Source organism: Drosophila arizonae, chromosome 5 (assembly GCF_054131065.1).
Source record: "Drosophila arizonae isolate 15081-1271.41 chromosome 5, UAZ_ARI_1.0, whole genome shotgun sequence".
Classification (NCBI taxonomy): domain Eukaryota; kingdom Metazoa; phylum Arthropoda; class Insecta; order Diptera; family Drosophilidae; genus Drosophila; species Drosophila arizonae.
The window spans coordinates 22,891,227-22,909,396 of record NC_142925.1 but is presented as its reverse complement, the minus strand read 5'-3'; the positions used below and the strand labels follow the sequence as shown (position 1 = coordinate 22,909,396).

General features: G+C 36.9%; 1 protein-coding gene across 4 annotated transcripts in view; it reads left to right on the top strand.

The window, feature by feature from the left end:
• Pgant9 (polypeptide N-acetylgalactosaminyltransferase 9) overlaps window positions 1–18,170 on the top strand; it is an 88,676-nt gene that overhangs the window by 13,591 nt on the left and 56,915 nt on the right. For 3 of the 4 annotated variants that reach the window (XM_089471844.1, XM_089471841.1, XM_089471842.1), the window contains one exon: window positions 12,254–12,328. The exons of the other annotated variant lie outside the window; for it this stretch is intronic. The gene's annotated coding sequence lies outside the window, so the exon portion shown is untranslated. The remainder of the gene's footprint in view (window positions 1–12,253; window positions 12,329–18,170) is intronic. 4 annotated transcript variants of the gene reach the window in all.

The window sequence follows — 18,170 nt, the reverse complement described above, 5'->3', positions numbered from 1 at the left end:
CCCGAGATGAGCAGCTGATGGCAATTATTATTATTATTATGATGGAATATTGTTAAGAGCTATCAGGCTGATATTTTTTAATGACAGTGAATACGATGGCCTTCGGCTAAGACAATAAGAAGGTATATACCAAAATGGGATTTGCAATCGAAATAATATTCAGCAGCAAATATAAGTCGTAAAAAAAAAAAAGATTAGCGATACGAGTGCATGAATGCAATAGGCGAACCTTGGATTATCTTTCAAAAGCTAATTCGAATTGCTGTCCTTATGCCATTATAGATAATTCAAAATATGATTGAAATTTAAAGAGATAGTAATTAAAATAAACTAAACTTAACCCTGGCTTTATTTATTGCTTTTAATTATTAATTGAACATGTCACTCTAATACTAAATACTAATAGTATATTAATATAGAATAAATATATAAAAAGAATTTCATATAAAATACATACATATAGCAAATTAGTCTAGCGGATGCATTTTTCACAAATTATTAATATTCATTGACTGAAACTATTATGCTTTGTTAGCTGAATAAATAACTAAAAATAACTAAAATGAACTCTTTCATTTTCAACAAAACTTTAGAGCTGAATTAAAAATAATGCTAAAAGCAAAAATTTTAAAAGAAATTTAAATATTATATCTATATATAGGTTAACCGAGTCTAGCTGATGAATTTTTTTACAAAACAGCAACATTCTTTTGTGCCTAAAATTATTATTGTTTGTTAGTCTAATAAATAACTGAAGCAAATATTATTTTTATACAAAATTACATAAACTGATTCACCAAAAAAAAAAAATAAATAAAAGCTGAAGATTGCTCTTGATGTAGTTCACGCTCTGACGCTAAGTCTTAAAGTCTACATTTGAGCAGCATAATGTAAATGCCAAGCTTGGCGTTCATGACGAATTCATTATACCCTACGCTGTGTGTGTGTGTGTGTGTGAGTGCGTGGGGGCTGGAGAAGAGCCGGGCATTGCAACACTTTAGAAGCAAACCGTATTGACGTATTGACGCATTTGCGGCCTTCGGGCATTAAACTTTGCCGCTGTGCGCCACGGGCGATGTTTTTTTTTTTTTGTTCAACGATTGTGGCAAATGTTGCATCATCATTAACACACACACACACACACACACACGCACGCTCAATTGTTCAATTTGTTACTGCATTCAATAGAAAACGCATCAAATGCAAAGTCATCAACCATTGCTGCTGCTGCTGCTGCTCCAGCTTCTTCATCTGCTTCTTCATCTTCTTCTTCGTCTTTTGCTTCGACTCACCTTTTTGGCTTTGGCATTTTTCTCATTTACAAATGTTAATGGTTAATACACTGCAACGAGCCCTCTACAGATGGGGCCACAGGCTTGTCTCTGAGCCAGGGTGCAGGCCATGAGTCAGCTAACCAAAAATGTCAGCGACAAAACGTTAGCGTTTGCAGCGAGCTGTTAAAATGGGCCGCGAGCAATATGGTTTACTGTGTTGGCATACCCTGTAAATTGTGAAAATGATTGATGATCAGCAAGCAGAAGTTAGTGAGATACAACAGCCTGCAGCGTGTTTACTTTACTTACTGTACAGGGTATAATCTGGCTTTTTAATAAGTGCATAAAATGTTAATTAATTCTGCTTTTAATTAGTTACTTTTATAACAGGAAACAAGTTTATTAAGTAGAGAAAGCTACTTAAACACAATTTTGTAGGGTAACTGTTGGGTGCGGCTCGCCCAGCACTGCGCACTCTCACTTGTCATTGTTGTTGTAGCTGTTGATGCCTGCAATTTATCACATGTTGCTGCAACAGTCGGCCGCATAAAAATTTGTAAAATGCATTCAGGTGCCGCCAAATATTTGAGGCCTGCCGCGCAGTTGCAGCTAGCCTGTGCATCTGCTGCTGCTGGTGGTTTGGCAGTGTTGGCTTTACTTTCAGTAAGTCATTAACTTGCAGTTAGGTAACCGCGCAGGCAACAATCCCTGCAGCCGGGTGCATGGGAGCAGCGCTGCTGTCGAGAGATGTTGTCTGCCACAGTCGGTTGATTGAGCCGTAATTAGGCAGATCGCAACGAGCTGCTGGCTGCCGGCTGAGCTTTGAGCCATCAGCTTGGCCAGCTATGTGGGTCGTCGCTGTAAATTAATGCCCCGAAAATGTAACAGACTAAATAAAAATAAAAATAAAAAGCCCATATACATATATTTATATATTTGTATGTATGCTAAATAAACGAAAAGCTAGCTGGCAAATCAGAACGCAACGTGCGCAGTCAATTGGCATGGAAATGGGCGGCTGGAAATTCTTGGCACGTTAAAAATTAACCAAAAAGTGAAAAAGAGGAAAGAAAGAAAGAAAAAACTGAAGTGAATGACAGCTACAACAACAACAACAACAGCTCGAGCTGGGCACGGCCCAAAAGGTTGACCAAGAAACGACGTGAAGCGCGTCGTCCGAGTCGCAGGTGAACAACCGTCTGATTGCCTTTTGAAGATTTTTACAGCTATTTATTTACACTGGCCCCATAGTACCTCTTTCTCTCACTTTCCCTCTCTCCTTCTCCCCCTGCTCTCTTTGTTTCTCTCACGTTTGTTTGTTAACTGCTTGCTGCTGACACCTGGTTTGTTTTGCAAGCTTCTGTTGACTGAGCGCTCTTATTATATTTGACCATTTGTTTATAAACAACTGCGAATGAAACGAAGAAATACTGAAACACAACAAAAGCAACAAAAATATGGAAACGTAAGGAAAAGCACAAAATCCATTTACGAAATGAAAATGGCTAAATTTTCGACTGAGAAAAATGTAAAGTATTAGGGAAACGAACTTTAAATGAAGAAAGAGAATTCTTTAAACTTTTAAGAGTGTTTTTTATATATATAAAATAATATTTAAAGAATTATTTAATATAATCTTTAATTTTAAACCAACCCAAAGAAATAAATTCATGATGCTGTAGAAGTCTGGAGCCCTTCGTATATTCAACTAGAACTAGAATTATAATATTAACTAGAATTATAAATTCAACTAGAACTAGAATTATAATATACATATGATATAGATATTGAAATATAATATAAATAAATATTAAATAGATTATTTCATTTCTAACAGAGATTATAAACAAACTTTGAATGTCAGAAAGTACATCAAGAAACCTACAGAAAGCAATATCTGTAGAATACAAAGGCTCGCCACTCGTAGTGTTATCTATGTAGAACGCCATAAGTTCTGTTTGCAAAATTATTATTATTTATTTCAAAGCAAAGAAAATGAGAAAATAATACAAAAAAGTTGCAGTAAATTAACTATGGCTCCATACGACTAACTCTTACGTATTTTGTATTTGAGACGAAAAATGTTTCATTATGTCATATGATATTTTAAGATATTTCTATTGAATGACAGAGAATGCCTTTAAACTTGGTTTTCTTATTTATGCCTTTCGTTTTTAATTTGTGCCTCTGTCGTCAACAAATTCTTAGACACATCATTAAGCCCAACGTTTTATTATATATGTTGACATTGAAACTCAATAACTTTCGATATTCATATCCATATTATGGTTTGAAACAAAAGCCTTCAAATATTTAGGCTCTATATTAGCATGTAGCTGAAAATACGAATTTATAATTGATCTATAATTATATATTATTGTTTTGGCTCGCCCAATTTGAGCTTCACTCAAATCTCTCACTTTTTATCTTAGACCTCGTAGAGGCCGGCATTCCATTTTCATTGTGCTGTCCAAAAAGCGAAACAGCTGGTTTCCCTCCAGCTAAATAGCCCTAAGTTAATATTGAAAACCACATTTGTACGCCAAACATCATCACTCTAGGAGAGGGTCAAAAACGGAAGGCAAAAATATAAAAGATAAAAGTTTTGCTAAAATAATAAATAAAATAAATATAAGTTTTGACTTGGCAATTTGTTGGGTTATGCAATGCCAATGTCTTCATCAATGAAACTGAATGCTTCGTGTGATTTGTACAAATGTTTGCCTTAGTCATCGTCATCATCATTATCATCATCTGCTGCTGCTTCTTCTTAATTAGCTGGAGCATCTAAAAGCACTTTCACTAACTGCTTCGCTTGCCCTCCGGTCCACTCTATCGGGACTTTGGCTTGATTATGATTGTTATTATAGCTGTTGTTTTTGTTTTTGTTGCTGTTTTTGTTGTGTAATATGCTTTGAAAGAAACTTTATATGCATTATGCTGACCACAAACATATTAAATGCCAACTGATATCATCAATGCACAAAAATAATAAATGTTTACATACGGCTGTGTTCGCCCATAGCGATTACAATGTATATAGATATATATATAACATTTATATCCATGTATATATTTTATTTATTTTTTATTTAAATAGTTTGTTATCTAGTTTCAAAGCGGAAATATCCATTCATTGTATGTCTGTATACGGGCTTGTGTGTGTGAATTATTATTTAGTTCATATTGCCCATAGGTTTCAGAGATTCATTTGCTTTGCTTTTAAGCGTATGAAATGCAAACAATTCCAAAACTGTAATAAAAATTAAAATACAAATAATGAAAAATTCTGCAAAATATTTGTCGTGTCACAGCAAATAAATGCAACAGAAACAGAACTAGAAACAGCAACAGCAACGACAACAACATCAACGACAACAGCAATATCAGTCACAATTTTAGCACCGAAAGGGCAAATATTTGTAAACAAAGTGTATAAATAATAATGCAAAAGGCAGCAAGCACAACTTGCACAATCGCATGCCATATGAAATGTATTTAAATAGACTCGTTTACATTTTTCAAAATACCCTGTACAAATTTTAAACTAGCAAATTGGGTATACTGAGTTAAATGTGCATAATATTACTGATTGATTAAGATTGATTGACGTCATTTAGTGCAGCGAAAATAATACTGATGGATTTATTGGTATGTTCATTGATTGACTAACTAATTGCTTGATTGATTGATTCTCTTAAAATATTGAAACTGAATGATTCATTGGCAGATGGATTGTATTAGAGATTATTTGACTGACTAAATGGGTGGTTAATCGATTGATTGATTTGGCTCACCCAATATATTAAAACAGATTGATTGACTGACTAAAAATGTATCTTAATTTGAATCTTATTACAAGTGTCACTAATTGATTGATGATTGATTCAGTCATAAATGTATTTGATTGATTGACAGCTAGATATTATTTTGGGTGTAACTCAAATACGATTGAGTAATGATTGATTGATTGACTAAGATATATGCTAATGTCTATTAATTCCCATAACAAATTTTCCATTGGCCATTAATCTGTCATTCACTTTAACTATTGATTGATTCATTAAGCTAATAATGAATTGATAGACTGTGTGATTGACTCGCACATGTATTGAGCTATCCCATTCAAATAAAAGCTGCATTTAACTGCTTAGTTGTCCCTGAATAGTTGATTGATTGACTGAATGAATATTTGTCCCACATTGTCGAATGGGTAATAAATTGATTGCTGGATAAAAGGTAATTAATTGCAAGTCATTACAGGGCGAAACCTAGTCAATCAGCCTCACACCCTGTCAGATACCTTTTATTTGCAAGCGAATGCATTCATTATTAAACATCCATTTGTTGATTATTCATGTATTGAGCTTAAAAACACACATTATTTATATAAATATTTGTCTGAATTATTGATGACAGTTGGGCTTGTGGCTATTTAGCTGCTGACTGCTGTTAACACTCGCCAACAAGGTTTAGTCACTCTTAATGCGTGGCATTTGAAACAAAAAAGAACCAGATGTTTTTTACATACATATTTTTAAATTGATATTAAATTTACAGTTTTGCCAAGTCTCTAGGGCAATATCTGGGAGGTAAGCGTGGGGAGTGGATATTGATAGCTATATGCGCTATGACGGTTCATTTGGTTTTCTATAAAACAAATTTACTCTCGCTTGAGCGCACAAACATGTAATTTCACCTCTGGTCAAAGAGATTAATAGATCCGTATAAAAATGGTAGAGTAAATAGTTTCAAGTGTATGCTAATTTATGTCGGAAATTTGTGCAACTGTTAAGAATGCCGTACAAGGGCTCTTAACTTGGCTTCCTCGATATGTAATTAATTTGCATAAACTTGTCTGGCTGACAACTCAAAGTACATCCGACTCTCACCAATAGCAGCTGGCGTCTGCAAATGCTTTCTGGTCCGGGGCCCTTTTAAGAAAAGTATCTAACGAATACACAAGACAAGGCACACGCATTCTTGAGATACGAGTTTGAAACGAGTGGGCAGTGACTTTGTGAACTGCCAGACCTGTATGTATCTGGCTCCGGTTCCTTGTTGGGTTGCTCGAGCGTTGAAGACGTCGCTCACGTATCGCTGAAAGTTTTTACAATCGCAACTAATTAGCAAATGTATGCTAATTTCCTGCTTTCAGCTGTAACCAATAGAATTACAGACTGATGCACGTATCGCTTTATGCAATTAGCTGCAACTGACATATGTTAACAACAGAAAGGCAGAAAACGCTGTTATCTACGGTCTGCCCGGGCTGAAGTACACTTGCAGAAAATATGTTTGCCGTAGCAAATTTGCATTGAGTTTGTATGCGCGATCGAACATGTGAGATGGCTCTGTTATGCATACAATACAGTTAAATGTTACCTTGATGTTATCTGAAGTGAGAGTCGATTGACTGTACCTTACGAGAGTTGGAATATCACAGTTTGCCTTGCCAGCTTGGTATGGGTAGACAGAAAGTCCAAATCCGGTGCGAAACGCATTCAGCTTTGCCTTTGTTTGCGCAGCAGCAAACCAACATTTATATGCCTATAAGCATAGTTCTTTGCGTCAGAAATTTTATTGGATCTGGTCGTTTATTTCCATACTAGTTAGGCAACTGCTTTGGCAAGTGTATAAATAAGGCCATTCGCGTATTTCATAATGAAGTTGTTGTGGAACAAACGCCACGAACAAAAGGATGGCTCACAAAAGGCCGTTCTGCGCTCGTTTATCACATCAGGACCGCCCCTCCCATGCCCCTCTTAATATGTTGGTAGCCCTGGTATAATTACTAGTCTTATGCAGCTGCAGCCAGAGGTCGAGGCTGGGCAATTGCGCTTGTATTTAGCTTTTGGCCCGCTGCAGCTCCTGCAATCGATTTGAGTTATTGATTGTAACGACGACGACGACGCTGACTCCTCTATGCTATGATTAATTTAACGTTGAGTCAGGCTTTTGGCTTGGCTTTTGATTTGAAAAATTAGTGCATGAAAAAAAAGTAATACAAAAAGAAAAAAAAGGTCGTGGAATAAAAGAGGAGCGCAGGAATTGGCAACTGCAAATGAACATAAATCAAACAGTTGGCTGATTGCATTCGAAGTGCTCACAAATTGCATGATTTGCAATTTCTGTGCTGCAACAGCGACGGCAGCCCCAGCACCAGCATCAGCATCTGAAAGGGACTCCAGTTGCAGCATTCCCCGGATGCTGACACGACTTGTCCGTGCTTCGTGTGTTGCACTTGGCTGCGGACCTCACGTTGTATTTACGTTGCGCAAATAATTCGCATTTTTGCTGCAAGTCGCGACTCTCTGCGACTGCACATGAAATTATTGCCTGGCATTTTTATTTGCCTCTTCATTGTCGGCCGTCCATTGTCCTGGCGGACAGCGTTTATTGTTTTGTAATTAAATTTGTCGGTTAAGCCAACAACTGCGCCGTGGCATGCCCCAACATGTGGCAGACCCATCACTGAACCCCCTAAATCTTCATTTCCTTCGAGGGCCGTCTAAGCCCAAGACAAATCACTGGATTCTGTAACCTTTGTTTGAGCTTTGCAAAAACCAGCTACGAAGTGGCCCAAAACTAAAATATGGCCAATAAATTGAGCCCGATACACGCTCTGCTGCCTATAAGTATATGGGTATGGCATGGGCATCTGCATTGATTTTAGGAATACATATTTATATACAATCATCATTAATAAAGGGGAATATTCTATATTCCATATACAAATATGCAAATACATAGAGAGTGTTATGCATAATTTAAAATTCGTTGATCTTCTGCGCTGCTGATCTCATGCTCATCCAAACTTATTCAACAGGCCTAAGTGGATTTTCTCTCTCTCTCTCTCTCTCTCTCTCTCTCTCTCTTTTTTACTTTTCATGATAGAATCAAAGTGTCCTTTTCTTTTATTCTTTGTTGTTCCTAACTTTTTGAAATTCTTGGTTGTTTTTCTTTTGCTATCGTTACTTAAATATTTTATGAAAAGCCTAAAGCTAATTTGACTTGTTCTTATGACTATCTCTCTCCCTTTCTCTCTCTCGTTATTTTTTATAGCTTTGCTTTAGACAGCATTAAGTTGTTCAATTCCTTTTCTATGCGTCATTCTTAACAGTCTTAACAGATGTTTTCATCCAAATGCCAAATCTTTATGCACTCCAGGGACTTTGGCGTGGCAATGGGCCTTAGTTAGCCGGACAGTCGTTAAAGCCAAGTCCATAAGTCAGGCCAAAAGTACATGGCGCTAGCCAAAATCAATAAACATAAAGGCCTGGCAAATTATACGATTGCCGGGAAAGAGAGACAGAAAGAGAGAGAGAGAGAGAGAGCGAGAGAGAGAGAGAGAGAGAGAGAGGAAGAGAGCGGTAAGAGCGCAGCTTGATAGGTTGAGTGAAAGAGTGTGAGACAGTCACAATCCGAAACAGGTTAGCCGGCTATGTAAATATGTATTAATATTCAAAAGAAGCGATTGCGTGTACAATAGCAACAACAACAACAACAACTAGTGTAAATATGCATACGACCTTCGTCTCGGATGATGGACAGCCGAACGTAGCGAGAGCAAAGGGTATAAGGTATATACTATATGCATGTAAATTGGGTTTTATTGAGTTATTGGTCCCGTGTCGAGTGTGCGTCCTCCAATCAGTTGCAAGGGTCATAAATTGGAATTAAAATCAGCAATTGCAGCAATTAATTGCGCTTAATCAAGACGTTGAATATGACGAGCGATGGGGCAGCAGCAAGCAGAACTATTTGAGAGCGACAGAGACAGAGACAGAGAGAGAGAGAGAGAGAGTCATCGAAACAGAAGTAAATAATATTATGGGCCTATCGAAGCTATTTTTATGGCCATCATTGTGCGAAGACCCAAATGAACAGAATTAAATGCCTCGAGCCAAAATAATATATACAAACAAAAAATATACAGAGACAGAAAAAAAGCGAAAAGAACTGAATTTAAGCCAAACGAAAAAATGGCCAAGGGGCATTCTGTTTATATACGTTTAAGAGTGTTTACGATCAGCAACATTTTGTGATCATTAGCAAATAATTTACGCCATTTACAGGCTAAGAGGAGGAAAATAATATGAAGTTGAGAAATATTGATTTTTGGGTATTATGGAACAGTCAGCTACACTATAAATACTTTGTAAGGAAACGTATTTGATGAAAATGTAGAAAGTAGAGTTGTGAATGTTACATGCGTATAATTTGAATATTATTCAATTTATTTATTTCGATTTTTATTCATTTTTTGCAATGCAAATATTTTGCTTATATAACATAATGTGTTTGGAAATAAATTAAACTCGATTTATTTATTTATTTTTTTTTTATTATCAAATCTTTTTTTTATTCAATCTTAACTTCACATATATCACTTACATGTTGTTGTTTGAACAAAAATCTCTGTTTTGTTTAAAATTAAATTATATATAATAAATAATTTATGATTATATTGTGAATAAAAAAATAAATAAATAAATAAATAAAATATAATAAAAACAATTTAACTAACGTAAAGCTTGAAATATTGTTAAATGAAAGCATACATATTGTATTCTATGTTCCAATGTTAAGATTCGAATGGTCCAAGATTAAGTTAAGGTCATAATTATCTAACACACAGCTGCAGAGTCATCTGTATTAATTTGCTGTCCTTAGTAATAATGAGAGTGCATAAGTGGAGAGTGCACCAACATGCGCTTGACTATAAATTCATAATTAATGTATATAGTTTAGCTAGAACATACAGAAGTTTCTTTGAATTCACATGAATAAATATGTATATGACTAATTGAATTTGTATGAGTTGTATAATATGACTTGGTTCATTCTCTGTTAATTAAATTGCTTAAATTCTTGTCGTCTTCTGAATGTGTTGAGCAGACGTATACCCCTCATACTTATAGGGTATCTTTGAGGAGTATTTTGCAATGATGAGGCGCGCACCCTTTTTTGTGTGGATCTGCTCATGTAAGCGGCTTTTGCTTATTGGGCCCAACATACATTTAATGAACTGCCAAGGCGCAAATCTTCCAACAATGTTGTTGATGTTGTTGCTCTCGTTGTTGCTCTTCTTGTTGTTGTTGTTGTTGTCGCTGTTGGTGGGCGCCGTAGAGCGTGCGAAATTTGTTTTAAAGCCTCTTAAAGGCAACAGCAGCTCGGAGCACTTGAAAACAGAAGCTGATTTTGGTGCCGGCTAAATTTGTCAATTGAACTACAATTAAATTAATTATGGCCAGCTGAATTATTATTATTAATTAGTTGGAGCTTTGTGCTTCAGTTAGATAGATCGAAGAGAGAGAAATGCAGAGATCTAATGAAATTCATTAATTTGGTTAGGTCCAGGCGTGTAGTAATTAAATTATATGCCGCTCGAATGTCGATGCCAGTTATAGTTGCTAGCCAGGTAGCCTACTGCCACGCCCTCGTCTACAGCGAGCCACCTCATGCGTTTCTAATTAGTCTAACCTGATTAGTTATTGTAAAAAAACGTGTACGACTCGAATGCGCGTGTGTGTGCGTGTCTGCGTGTGTGTGTGTTGGTCAGCAAGTAAACGTATCCAGGCGACACACACGCACGCACCTCAGCAGCTACAACACCCACACGCTGTCGCTGGTCTCTTGTAGTTGCTATCGTCATGCGATTTTATCTACCACTCGCTACGGAGACAAGTATTAAAGCAAAGTAGAAGTTGCTGTTGTTGCTGTTGTCAAGGCATAACACCTTGAGGCCGTTGCACATTACAGCCAGCACGTAACCGGTTGGGGGCAGTCGCCAAGGTGTTGAAACTGATAAGCTGATTGACTGTATGGGTGAAAATAAAGGAGTTTAAAGTGGGAACAAAAATAAAACAGAAAAGTTGCAGATAAAACCATTTTATATATGAAGAATGTAATTCTTGAAAAGCGGAAGACTTCTTAAAGATATCTTATGTTAAAAATAAAATTTATTGCCGCAGAGAGATAATCTGAGACGTCAAAGATTACAGCTACTTTTAGTAGTCATTAGGTTCAAAGTTCTTTCAGGACATCCTATGAATATGAGCATATATTCTCTATTTCTAGACATTAATAATCGTTTATGACTCCGTTTGTATATAGTTCTAAGACCCAACTACAATTCAGTAAAAAAGCAAAAGTAAATAATTTAAATGTTGAATTTATAGGCAACTTGACAATCTGTCAACACAATTTCACATAAAAAAATCAAAGTTTTGCATTAACACATTTTTCACTTGTATGTAATTTCAATGTAATAGAATAATAATTATTTTGTTAAAATTTTTGTACATTCAGAATCGAATCGATTGTAGCTTGTTTGTTTGTTTGTGATTTGTTTGCTGAGCTACATAGCAATAGTATTTAATGCTACGAAATATTTTTAATAAAATTAGACTATAGCAATTAGAAATTTGTATATATTATTTGTATTTGTATTTGTAGATATATATGCGGCGCCGATAGGTAGCGATCTATTAGGCTTTAAATATAAATTACGTAATCTAATTTATGGCAAAATCATTTGCACTTATTTAACGCCAAAGCATACAATTAGAATAAATATTTATGTATTTGCGCACACATCATAAATAATTATGCAAAATATGCTGCGAAAGCTAACCCTTCCGACCGGCCGAAAGAACAGGAAACAATTGCATTTTAATTATAATAAATTAAGTTTTAGCCACGCATTTGCATAACAAAATGGCGTAAAAAACTGCGAAATATTTACAAAATTTAATATGCCGCAGAGGATTTATTATGCGTTTGGGCTGAAACGTATTGCATTGCTTGCCCATAAATTATGGCCAAAGTTAATTAAATAGAAAAAAGGCATTATCGAGCGGCTGCACTATCAGTTGATAATAAAGGCTTATCTAACCTTTACATAGACTATAGACTATATTTAACTACGTGTCTGATAATTTATGGTGTTCACGCATTTCTTTCTTATTTTGCAGATAAGAATTGCTGAAGTCATTGAAAGTACATTATTTATAAATAAATAAATAATTGATGGAGCGTTGAGCGTTGAGGTGAGTTCCCAGAAAAAAGAAAAATCAAAATCAAATGAAAACGAGCCAAACAGGAAATTGCCATTCGCCCCATTTGGCTGCACAACAAATGTTTGCCAATGTCAATTTGTTGCAGGGAAAAATAAAAATATAATAAAAACAAGTAAAAAAGCTCTAGTCGAGACTGCTCGACTACGAGATCCCCCTGAACCCTTGGAGCAATAGATATTTCAATAATTTTTCGCGTCTTTCAGCTTACATAAGAAACACGACACGAACTGCGAACTGCGACACACATACACTCACACATGCATACACACACAAACGCACACACAGGCACACATACACACACACGCATACAGACACACATACACACACACATAGACACACACATACACAAACACATACACACACAAGCACCCACGCATAAACACGCATGGGCTGCAGTGTGCGCTTACTATGAGAACTTAATTGTTTAATAACTTTTTTTATGGACGTACGATCTTCATGAAACTTTCAGATTATGATTATAACATGAATATACATACAATTGCCAAAGCACAAGTCTCTAGTATTTGAAATACGCTTTTTATAAAAGTGAGGGTGAGGGGGTGAATTTAGAGGTGGGGGGTAAATTTTAACAAAAACCGAAATTGTATAAATTGCATATAAGCATACATTAAAAATTTGGAGACTCTAGCAATAAAGGTGTAGAAGATATAATTTTATAACTGGGTTTCGATAAGGTTTTTTATCGATAAAAAAAGATCGGAATGAGTTATCGATTTTTAATGATAAACTCGATATCCGCGCTGTAATTACGAACATTTTACAAAAAATTTGAAGTCTCTAGCTCTTATATCTTCTGAAATCGACGCGTTCATACATACGGACAGACGGACAGACGGACAGACGGACGGACGGACAGACGGACAGACGGACAGACGGACAGACGGACAGACAGACAGACAGACGGACAGGGCCAAATCAACTCAGCTCGTCGCCCTGATCAAGAATATATATACTTTGTGGGGTCTGCCACGCCTCCTTCTGCCTGTTACATACATTTCAACAAAACCATTATACCCTGATTTCCCATTGAAAATGGGTTCAGGGTATAATAATAATCATAATAAAACAAAAACGAAAACAAGTTCATTGTTTTGGGCTCAAACTAATAAGCGCCGAATATGGCCAACAATTTAGCCAACTCTCGGCAGCAGTTGCCGTTGCAGTTGCTGTTGCAGTTGCTGTTGCAGTTGCCAGTTGCCAGTTGCAGTTGCAGTTGCCAGTTGTCTGTCTGGCTCTCGAGATGCGCCCAAGTAGCTTAACATTGTATGGCATTGTCTTTGCTGTTGGCTGCTCGCTTCTCGTTATTGTGCCAAATGGCCATAAAAGGTTAATTGGGTCCTTAGCAACTTGGCCGGCAACAAAAACAAATGATGCCAACATTCCACGCTGCTTACCTCAGCCACTGCCACTGCTACTGCCACCGCCCCTGCCCCTCCCTCCCACTGCCGCTGTCCCTGTTGCCATGGATGTGTTTACTACTCTGCGCTGCTCTGCCCTTGCTGTTGCTGCAACATAGAAAAATCTTAATTAGTTAATTAAAACAACAAATAAAGGCCTGTTCGAGCCTCAGATCCAGACGGCGTCCACTGCAACTAGTTCAGTTGGGCTACTGCATAATTCATGCGCCTTTAATGACAACCGCAAGTCGAGCAGGACACCAAAGTCAAAGACAGAGTCTAACCCGATGTTGTAGCTACACAACGAGAAAATTTGCGGAATTCTCTGCTCAAATTAAGTACAAATGCTGTCCCAGTCGAAATATGTTAGACATCCAATGAAATTGAGGCAGTGCCGAAATTCCTCAGTTGGTAGTCAGCGGAAGAGCTCGCCCCTTTCTTTGTAGAAAATCAATGTGTGTTCGTCTGAGATGTTTGGGTTTTTAATTCAATTAATTTGTAGTTAAGTGAAGGCTTTTTTTTATAATAAAGTTATATATTGTATTTCATTTTAGAATATAATTTAGGATTCTTCTCTAAATAATAATATATATTTAAAAAATAATAAATATTAAAAAAAAATCAATATTAAAAGTATGGAAGAACTTTAAAATGGTTATTCAAGCATTCGTATGTAATACATAAATATTTTAAAAATCTAGAGAATATCACATAAGTATATGGATGTTGTTTAAAAAAAAAAAATTAAAAAATAAATTTGGATATTAATTATGATACTAAAGCGATGAATCACTTGAATACAGACCAATACAGATTTTGTATATTTCATATATTTAATTAATGAAATATAAATTACACCTCTTTTAAAAAATATTTATAAAGTTTTTCAAAGAAGCATCCCTTTTTCTCTTAGTGTAATTGCTTAGTTCGCAGTTGTTGCCACTTTGATGTTGGCTGTGCTTGTTCTTCTACTTTCCGCTGTTGTTGCTGTTGTTGTTGCAGCAGCAACAGCAGCCGTACGATAGAGACACGTTGTCTGCTATAGATCCCCAGTGTTTGTGTGCGTCTGTGTGTGTGTGCTTGTGTTGACTCAAATCCCCGGAGGTGACATTAAACTATGAAAGGCATTTAGTTTAGCGATTTATATAGGCGACTTTTTGACAGTTTTATGTCTCTCGCTGTCCACTGGGCTGCCTTCAAGGTGCAGATTGAGGATAACGAGCTGAAAACCTATAAAAACAACAACAAGCTGAATAAGAGGAATAAGAGGAAGAATAAAGGGGAAGAGGCTAGAGCAACTGCAGCCTGCTTGCTTTATGCTTCATTAAATAGCCAGGCAATGTTTATATTTCAGTGGCTAAGGACCTCGTTATCCGCCTCAATCAATGCAATTGCGCGGAAGCGATTTATGGGTGTCAACTACTTGAGGCCCTTTACAGCCACTGCAATTGCAACATTTCGCTAGCCAAGTGGACAGCGAAAAATAAAAACTATAAAGAAAACCTGAAGATGTGTAAAAATCGAGAATATAGCAACACATTTATTTGGCTTTAGCTGGGAAACTTTACGAGTGCACCGAGCACAGAATTTCATATTCTAAGCTATGTGAAAGGAGGGTGCTCCTTGAAATATATATTTATGGAGCAGTCAACTGAAAAACTCAGTTGCTTTTTAATGGAATCGAAAGCTCTTAAATTCTTAAATAACAGCGAACGGAAAAGGAGATGATAAAATAGATTACACACTTTGTCGGGGGAAATTGGGAGACGATGAAGAAGGGAAAATTGAGAAAGCTAATAAATTGGCATTTTATGAGTCCTTAAACATCATATTTTTATCTTATATTCGAAATTTTTGAGAAGCTGTTGAAGGAGCGCAAAGGTACTAAAAAAGTATATATAAAATATAATGTATATAATATCATGAGCTAAAAAAAGTTTCACACGATTTAAGCCATCTATATAATGCTGTTGTTCTATACAATATGAAATTGTTCATGAGAGAATTATTTTCTATAATTAGATAACTCTTAAGCCCTAAATTAACTACATAACCTTCAGTTTATGATTAATGTTCAGGTCTATTGGTCTTTCTATGAATACCCATTCATGTCGAATGGCAGTTTTCTGTGATTTAATTAAGCCGAACCATCAACATTTGACCTGAAATCAAAGCCGGCAACGAGTTCAAGTTCAATTCAAGGTTAAAGAAAGAAAATAAAAAGAAGCAGAAGAAAAGCAAAGAAGAGAGAAATATTTACCATGCATAGCGTTTGTTTAACTACAGGTTTAACCTCTTGACTTCGCAGATTCACACAAATTGTTTGGCTTTTAGTTAACCCTTACAGAGAAAACAAAAGCTCCAATCGTGCGATACCATTACGGCCACAGCACGCGGGCTAACCCGACCAATGAATGTGTTTATCCAAGTTTATATATATGCATATGTATATATATGTATGGGTGTAGGTATCCGTTAGTAGGGTAGTCCGATCGGGTCTCTATCACGCAACCCAAAGCTATTTGTTCTGTTGGTGTTTTATTTTTTTTTTGACTATTTTTTGTGCCGGTCATAAAAAATGACCAACTGCCATTAGGGGCACAGAAATGAAACCATTTTTGTCATTTGACAGGCAATTTTCGAGCGTTACATTTTTCGATTTCTCTTTCGTAACCCCCGCTGCTATAGTCGCCTGCCGCCCCCCTCTAATTTGTGGTGCCAACGCACAACAAAATTACCCGACCCGCAGCCAGCTGAAAGAGATATGAGAGTGCGAGTGTGTGAGAATGTCTGTGTCTGTGTGTGTGTGTTTGCTATGTGTGTATTCTGTCAGTTGCGCCCACAGAATGTTTGCTGGCCATAATGTGTGGACCCTTCCGTGCCTTCTCCCCCTCACTGCTGCGTGCAAAAATCTGTGGATAGTTTATCTAGAGCTGGAAGCATTTTTCCAGCCCATGCACATTTCGCATGAAGCCTTAGGCATTTCCTATGGCTCCCCTGCCCACTCCCACTCAATCCCTTACTCTCCCTCTGTCGCTCTCTCTCACTCTATTAATCGAATTGCGACATTGAAATATATTGACTTTATTATCGAGCCGCTGGGATGCGTGCGTGTGGGCATGGACCCTATCATTTGATTAAATCTAAGTCTGCTTATGAACCCAAGTTTTCTCTCGCCGGGCCTTTTTCATAATTTCCCGAAGAAAGCTGCATAAACAAAATTAACGCAGATAACTTTTTGCAGATTTATTGCGCTAGTTGGCCAAATAGTTGGCGAATTAGTTTGCATCTTTCTATTATTTTCACTTGCCTTTTATTCAATTTACAAAGAGTTGGGCAGCCAGTTGGCCAAGGTCCAAGCAGCTTTAAGCGCGGACGGCGAAGGCGAAATGCTGGAATAAAAAGGCAAAGTGAAAAACGTGAAAAACTGCAAGTTGTTTTTGTTGTTGTTGCTGTTGCTGCTGTTGCTGTTAGGGGCAACTGTTTGCAATAAGCCTGAATAACCGAATGAATGCCTGAATGGTTGAATGAGCGCTCGAGTGGTAGACAAACGAATAAATATGGGGTTCGAGCCATATAGCAGCAAACAACGTTCCACTCAGCACAGCTGACCTGGCCAAGAGAGCTGCCCCTGTCGCTGCCCATTTGGAGTCAAAGGCTGGAAATTTCATGCATATGCAAATGCAGAATTGATTTCAGTGCTGGCTGTGTTGGCTGTTTTTCTGCGATATTTTTGTCTCTTTTCGTTCGCCTGTTTTCTTGATTTTCCTTTTGCATTTTTCCTTTTTTTTATTTTATGGATGACCTTGCGTTTAGTCAAGTGCAAGGTTATGCGCAAGTCCAGCCAAAGACAAGTTTTCCGCTAATCAGTTTTCGGTATTCAATTAAGTAATTTGCTGCAAACTTTCAACGAGTTTTTCTCGAAACTTTTCACAAGTTTTTTTTTCGGTCTCTTGGTCTGCGCATAGCTTAGCTAATCCATTGACAGCGTGTCTCAATTAATCAAGCTGAAAGAGTGGTAAAAAGAAAAAGATAAGAAAAAACTGCGCTTGGGGCCACATGTTTTGCCTGTAATTTCGTGGAATCATTTAATTGCGATTTAATAGCGCGCTCATCCTGTAATTTGCTTTTTTCACATAATGAGAATCGCATAGAGCGGCGTTAGGTAAAAGCATTGTGAATTGTGGCAAAGCCCCAGCCAGGAGCCAATGCGTACGTGTGCGCTGGCAAAAACATTTAATTACGATTGTGAGCATAGACAGTCATGACTCTGACAGGAATCTATATAATGGATAACAGAGAAGAAACACAGAGAGAGATAGAGAGAGAGAGAGAGAGAGAGAGAGAGAGAGAGAGAGAGAGAGAGAGAGAGAGAGAGAGAGAGCGAGAGTGAA